The 7,493-nt window shown below is 45.2% G+C and overlaps 1 long non-coding RNA gene and 1 pseudogene across 2 annotated transcripts; one reads left to right on the forward strand and one right to left on the reverse strand.

Annotated features, from left to right (window-relative positions):
- Positions 1 to 1,649: 1,649 nt before the first annotated feature.
- On the reverse strand, positions 1,650 to 2,326 carry LOC108537041 (uncharacterized). The gene is made up of 3 exons (XR_001887697.1): positions 2,106 to 2,326; positions 1,897 to 2,010; positions 1,650 to 1,764 (listed from the first exon to the last, which is right to left on the reverse strand). It is a non-coding gene; the product is annotated as an uncharacterized LOC108537041 (long non-coding RNA).
- An 819-nt stretch (positions 2,327 to 3,145) lies between these two features.
- Positions 3,146 to 4,207, forward strand: LOC108537040 (biorientation of chromosomes in cell division protein 1 pseudogene; annotated as a pseudogene). The gene has a single exon (XR_001887696.1). The product of XR_001887696.1 is annotated as a biorientation of chromosomes in cell division protein 1 pseudogene (transcript).
- The last annotated feature ends 3,286 nt before the right edge of the window (positions 4,208 to 7,493 follow it).

Here is a 7,493-nt window from a genome sequence, read left to right on the forward strand (position 1 = left end):
CATGTAGTTGTCAGCTAATAGAAAATGGAGGGACGAGAACAAAACATTGCTTGTCATTTTTTTCCTAGACTGTAAAAGCCGAAGGGAAAGAAGAAGCATTTTGCTCACTTTTGAACTCCCACCACACTTAGTACGGTTCCCTGAGTAAAAGCGGGTGCTCAGTATATCTTGAGTGACCCCAGAGGATTTCGGCTCTTTTTGCATTCACATGCCAAGTGCTGAGTAAAACCTATTAACTTTACTGTTATTTATGTCACCAAATACATTTGTCCATTTCATTTTCATCGCTTGAACCAAACTGGGCGTGGATGCCATACAAAGCCAAGCATTAAAACAGCCCCAGAACAGTCACATTTACACACTCAGTTCTTTCCAGTCTTCTCCCCCCACTTTGTGAATATTTTAAATAATGGAATACAAGCTATTTTCTATTTAGTGTTGCTATAACTAGAAATTATTCTGGGCTACAGTAAAAGCACAACTGATGTGTGATTCACTTTGCAAATAAATTTACTGTTTAGCCTTTTAGCCATGGATTCATTTACTGTATTTTCAGATTGTTTTCATAGGAAACAGCTAAATGCTCCGCTTTATTCACTTTGTAGTACTGGAGGTGTTTCCATTTTGAAACTACATCTCTTCACTAGACAAATCGATTAGAGAAATGAGCAAGTTAACGGGGTCAAAAGTAGGTCTTGCCCTGAAGGCACAGACGAAGTGTTCAGCTGATGGAGAGGTAAGGAAGAAAGACCAAGTTACAGGTCATAGCCAGGGGAAGGCAGAGTCTGGTTATTTGTACCTCATACACGCCTAACCTGTGGACTCTTCTCTAAATACTGATGTAATTGTTTCTTGAACTAGCAAGGGCTCATCTGGCTGCAAGAACAGGATAGAATCCCCTCAAATTAGCTCAGAAAAGGGGCTCTGTTCAAGGATGCATCTCTTGTGGAATCCATGGAAGTGCAGCGGGAAAATAAAAATGGGAAAAACAGGACTCAGAGGACAAATTAGGGCTTGTCTGGGATCCTCTGCACCAGAAGCTCCCAGACATTCACATCAGCTACACAATTCAAGTGTCTGGGCTCTTAACTCCCCCTGTCTCTGTGACTTGGTCCCTTGCTACTCAAAGTGTGACCCCAGGACCAGCAGCCTTGGCATCACCCAGAAACTAATTAGAAATGCAGAGTCTCAGATTCCACCCCTGCGCTATCGAATCAAGATCTTTATTTTATCAAAGCTCCCAGTAATAGGCTAGCCGCTTGGCAGCAGACTTGTCACCGCTGTGGCGAGAGGCTACTCCTGATCGAATTCTGGGGAGATAAATGAACCAAGGTCATGGGCGTAAAGAATAGTTAGGCATTGCAGACAAACTGCCCTACTGTATATGTTAAGTGTGTTTTGAGCTAAATTAAACCTGTGTCCATTCTGAGTGTTCAATTTCCCAAAGAGTCTACACTCCGTACCCATTGGTACCACCTTGATGCACATCTCTTGAAATTAAGCATCCTTGTTTCTCGGGTGACTAGAAATGTCAATTGTCATTAGCAGAGTGAATGTTTGGTCCTTTATAAACACTGTTGTCACACCAAAAAAAATGAATGTAGTGCATATATACAAGAAAAGCAAAAAGCAACCTCTTTATAATTCTTACCAGTTCAGTGATAAAGTAATGAGCTCTCATGACCTCCTTTCTTCTCTAAAATCTGAATCCCTCCAAAGCAGCATCTTCACTGATGCTTTAATCCCAGGCGGTAGTTTCCATACCTGGAGGTATAGAACACAGCTGTATGTCATTTTCTCCTCAGGATTTAAATTTAACTTGAGAAGGCAAGCCTGCGGGTAGCTAATTAATAGATTTTTTTTTTTTTTTTTTTTTTTTTTTACAATTGCAGGTACCTGGCACTATTCTGATTAAATTTCCAAGCCGATTAAAAATGAGTCCAAAAGATTGGCAAGCATTGTTTCCTGCCTTGAGGAGCACAGAACTGGCTGGGGAAGCCCCAAAGCAAACTTCTGAGTTGAGAGACATGCCAAAAAAGAGGAAGGTGGTGAGCACAGGATCAGAAACAAGATCGGCACAGTTTCTCTCTCTTTCCCTCTCTCACCTCATATAACAAGCACCAATCTTTCTGTGCTCTAGTTTTCAGCACACAGAAATTTCTGGTTCTTATCTACCAGCATCCAGAAATACAGAAACCCCTCCAGTATCTCAGATGCGGGATTTCCACTGCAGCCCATTTAGTGTGTGTTCTGCATTTCACACATATTAAATGGGCCCTGTTTCTCAGGGCTACCAGGCCTGAACCCTGCCCTGGGCTCCTGAGGCGCCTGCCCTAACCACACCCCCCTTGTTAAAAGAGACATTGGCCACTCCCCTTTGTTAAGGATATTCAGATGCTACCACTTGGTAGAGAAATTAGGACCTAAGAGAGGCTCTGTCTTTGATGTCATTTTACAAATACATAAATACAAGGAAATAGAGGGAAGGAAAACTTCAAAGAAAAATGTATTAAAACAGTGCCTAGAACAGCATCCTTAGGCAGATGCCTTTTCAAACCAGGTAGTTCTGGTGGACGTTTCCAATATGTGCCAAGAGGTGGGTACTTGATCCAATTGAGCCAATCATAAAGTCTCATGCTTTGGTCACTGTGATTGGCCCAGGAATAAACATGTGACCCTAATCCAGCCAATCAGGATTCTCCTCTGGTCTGTTTTCAAATTTGAGCTTAGAAGAGAGGACCTTTCCTCTCTAGTCTTGGAACTGTAAACGTGGGAGGCTGGAGCAGCTACGGCTCCAGCCACCTGAGAAGCCAATGTGAGCAGATAAACTGATGCTCAGAGAAGCCAAGACCAGCAGGAACAGAATTCCTCATAATGTTCAAGTCCCTGGTTCCAGTTGTCCCTAATGTTGACACCGCCCCTCCCTTCCAGTTCCATTAACCAGTAAATCGTCTTTTCCGCTTTCTCTAGTTCAGTTTCTTTCACTTGCCACCAGGAGAGCGCTAGCAATATTTCCAGTCACTCTCTTGCTGGATAGCTGCCTCAGCAAACCCCTCTTTTTAAAATAGAAATGCCTCCTCAGGGCGTCTACCACAGCTTCTGTCTCAGAGCTGGCCTTCGCCGCCACCGCGGCCGCCTCCACCACCGTCCCCGCCGCCATCGCCACCGCTGCCACCATCACCGTCACCTCCACCGCTGCCTCCTTGGGGCCCTCCTCCTTCACCGCCCCCTTCGCCACCTCTACACGTTCAAGGCCTTCTGTCCTGGAGAAGAAGCTATAGTCGCTCTCCCTTGTGCGCCCGGGGCACAGCCATGGCGGATGGCGGCGGCGGAGGGGGAACGGGCGTGGTGGGCGGTGGCGGGGCGAGCCAGGCCTCTGCCGGGGCAGCGACTGGCGCTACTGGGCCAGCGGGGGCGGTGGCCCCATCAACCCGGCCTCATCAACCCGGCCTCGCTGCCTCCCGGTGACCCGCAGCACATCGCTCTCATCGTGGAGCAACTCAAGAGCTGGAGCCTTTTTGACAGCTTCTACCGGGACTGCCTGGCCGACGTGGACACCAAGCCAGCTTACCAAAACCTGAGGCAGAAAGTGGATAATTTTGTGTCAACACATCTGGACAAGCAAGAATGGAATCCTACAATGAACAAAAACGAATTGCGAAATGGTCTGAGGCAGAGTGTGGTTCAGTCAGGGATGTTGGAAGCTGGAGTAGACAGGATTATTTCTCAGGTGGTGGATCCAAAACTTAACCACATCTTCAGGCCACCAATAGAATGAGCAATTCATGAGTTCCTGGCGGCCCAGAAAAAAGCAGCTGTGCCAGCACCCCCGCCGGAGCCCGAAGGCCAGGACCCTCCAGCTCCATCTCAGGACACTTCCTAAGAATATGCCTGACACCTTTTGAAAGCTAATTTCTGGTGAAGAAGTGGATTCGTTTATGTAAGAGTGCAACTTCAGACCGAAGATAGGCCAAGGTCGTCACTGATCTCAAGATTCAACTTTGACCATGGGCAGTGACCAGATTGAAAGGGGAGCAAGTTCGGCAGTGAGAAAGTTGACGGTGTCGCCCCCTGCATTGTGCTGCCATTTGGCCAGCCTGCCCAAGGGCATGACACCAAGTAGACGCTACACAGAGAAACACTACAGCAATCCAGGGTTGTCCTGAAACTGACTTTTATACTTGAACATGGAGACTGCGGGTGGACTTGAGGGTTTGTGCTGTGGAATAAACGGAAGCTACAGTGAGAACATAGCCAGTCCCAAAGACAATTTCAAAGAACCATGAAAGTTTAGCTGGGAGTAGTCTTTGGCAGTGTTTATTTGATACTGTCTCTCAGAGTTTGCAAACCAGATTGTACAAGTCATTAGCGTCAGATAGCTTTAAAGTCGTGACCTTCTTGTACATGAATCTTCTAGCCAGTTTCCTTTCCTTTGTAATAGGTAATGAGACATGAAATCCTAGAATGTGTGAGAAGTTCAGACATTAGACATAAGGAAACTCGTTTGCAGGCTCTCTGTCCAGGGCTGCTTCCTGTCCTGGAGGGGCCAGTGAGTCTTAGGTATGTTTATTTTATCCTCACATTCGTGTTTTTTTAGAAAAGTGAATGATCAATAAATGGCTTATCTTTCATAATAAAATCATTTGATTTGATACTCTTAAAAAAAAAAAAGAAATGCCTCCTCAGAAGCCAGAGGAGTTGCTAGAGTAAACAGATCCACACCATGATGCAGTCAGAAGATCTGGACAGCTACAAAGAGCAGGAAAGGGGAAATAGAAACAACTGGCAAACATTTTATGTCAGGATCAAATTGCCATTTTTACACAAAACTTTGTTATTAATGGAATATAGGATTCCTGGATTCTTCTCGCTATAAGGATTGCACGCACCACACTCACATCTGTGTGTGGAACAAGCCAGAGGGTGATCTACACTCACTATGGAAAGCGTTCAGTAGGCCCTTGCCAATGCACAGGACGGCAGACTGAACTAGACATCAAAGACTATGTGATCTGGCCCAGCTTGGTGACTCATGCCTGTAATCCCAGCACTTCGGGAGGCCAAGGCAGGCAGATCACGAGATCAGGAGTTCTAGACCAGCCTGACCATGCAAACTGCTACCCCAAGGCCTTTGGACATGCTATGCCTTCTGCCTAGAAGGATCTCTGCTTATTGCCTCCCATCCACAAATTAATCTCACTCTTCCTGAAGACTTCCATTATTTTTTTCACAGAGGACTTTGTTAATGCCCATGACTGCATCAATTCTCCTGACTATATACACTCATTTCACCATGCACCTCTCCTCTAGAGGATTTAACATGGATCACAATTGTAATTATATTTTGTCTGCTTCCCCTGGTGAACTTTAAGCTTGCCATTGTATCCTTATCATCTTTCACAGAACCTAATATATAGTTCAGTAAATATTTGTTGGATAGACAAGCATATTTAGGTTATGGGTAAAATGATAAAACAAAGAAACTCAACAATAATTCAAAGATTGAAAAAAGATAGCTTGTTATTTACCTAAAAATTAGTGGTGAGCAATTCCATGTCAGTGGGTGGCTTTGCTCCACATAGTCATTCAGAGACCCAAAGGTTGAGTTGATAAATTCCAGCCAGTAGAGAGGAGAAAGAGAGCATGAAGACGCATACTGGGTGTATAAAGTCCCAGCATTGCAAGAAGCACAAATCACTTATCACATTCCACATGACAACACCTAACTACAAGGGAAGCTGAAAAACATAGGATAGCTTGGCAGCCACATGCCAACTACAATTTTGTTATTACAGAAAAGAAAAACATAAGTCATAGACAGTTAATAGTGCCCACCAGAGTGAATTAATAAATGGAAAAATATGGTCATCCCAGCGTCCACATACCAAGCACTATTTGCCCCTCTCCTCTGGTTTTCTGCTAAGTCCACCAAAATCAACAATGGGGCACCCAATACCCAATATCCTAGGTCAGTTGCCTCCTTATGGGGCCAAGGCAGTTGATACCAGTGCTGCTGAACCTGTTCACTTATATTCCCAAGGCCTCAAGGAAGAGCAACTGAAGCACTCTTTCCTTTTCCTCTTTCTTGCATTGCAGTTCCTCTCTCTGTGGGATTCAGGGATAGGTCTATGGTGGCTGGGCTGGAAGGCAAGTCAAGTGATGGTACTGAACTATTCTCAAAGTTGACCAGCCCTGGAATATTAGACCATTATCCTGGCACCAACTTCTTGAGCAGAGAGTCTCTTTGCTCAGGTTAAGTTCTTTCTCAAAAGGTTTGTTGGTCTTCCATGCAAAGACCCCTAGGGAAATTACCTGACAGGCAGGCTCTTCTGACTACCCAGGCATGCTTGAATTAAAGGACTTCACAGAGATATTTCTCAGATTACAATCTTGATGATATAGGATAAAGAAAATATCTTCAAATTGATTCATTTATAAAACACTTTTAGATGATCAAAAATCACGGATTGTTATCAAACCAGAAAAAAGTGTTATATGCTGTTCCAGTTGCTACTGCTGCACAGCAAACACCCTAAAACTCAATGGTATAGAACAGCCATTTTATTATGCTTACAGATTCTGTGGGTCAAAAATTTGAACAGAGCACAGAGGGAGGGCTTGTCTTTGCCCTCTGATAGCTGTGTATTCAAGGAGGAAGCCTCAAAGACTGAGGGTTACACAACAGCTGAGGAGTGGAATCATCTGGCATGTTCATGTCTGTTGGTTGATGCTGGTAGTGGAAAGCGAGAGAAAGCGAGAAATTCACACAGAGAAAGAAAGCTCGCAAAGTGTTAGCAACTGATGAATGTAGAAGATCAAGTTTATATATGTGTTTATTGTTTTGTTATTTCAACTTTTCTGCTGATTTGAAATATTTGAAAATTAAAAGTTGAGAGAACAATTTTAAATTAAATGACTATAGAAGACAAAAACAAAATTGCGGGGGGGCGGAGCAAGATGGCCGAATAGGAATGGCTCCAGTCTCCACCTCCCAGCGCAAGCCACACAGAAGACCGGTGATTTCTGCATTTTCAACTGAGGTACTGGGGTCATCTCACTGGGGAGTGCCGGACAATTGGTGCTGGTCAGCTGCTGCAGCCGGACCAGCGAGAGCTGAAGCAGGGCGAGGCATCGCCTCACCTGGGAAGCGCAAGGGGGAAGGGAATCCCTTTTCCTAGCCAGGGGAACTGAGACACACAACACTTGGAAAATCGGGTAATTCCCACCCCAATACTGTGCTTTAAGCAAACGGGCACACCAGGAGATTATACCCACACCTGGCCGTGAGGGTCCCACAGCCACGGAGCCTCCCTCATTGCTAGCACAGCAGTCTGCAATCTAACCGAAATGGCAGCAGCGAGGCTGGGGGAGGGGCGCCCGTCATTGCTGAGGCTTAAGTAGGTAAACAAAGCCGCTGGGAAGCTCGAACTGGGTGGAGCTCACAGCAGCTCAAGGAAACCTGCCTGTCTCTGTAGACTCCACCTCTGGGGACA

Source organism: Rhinopithecus bieti, unplaced genomic scaffold (genome assembly GCF_001698545.2).
Source record: "Rhinopithecus bieti isolate Rb0 unplaced genomic scaffold, ASM169854v2 scaffold_14854, whole genome shotgun sequence".
Lineage (NCBI taxonomy): Eukaryota > Metazoa > Chordata > Mammalia > Primates > Cercopithecidae > Rhinopithecus > Rhinopithecus bieti.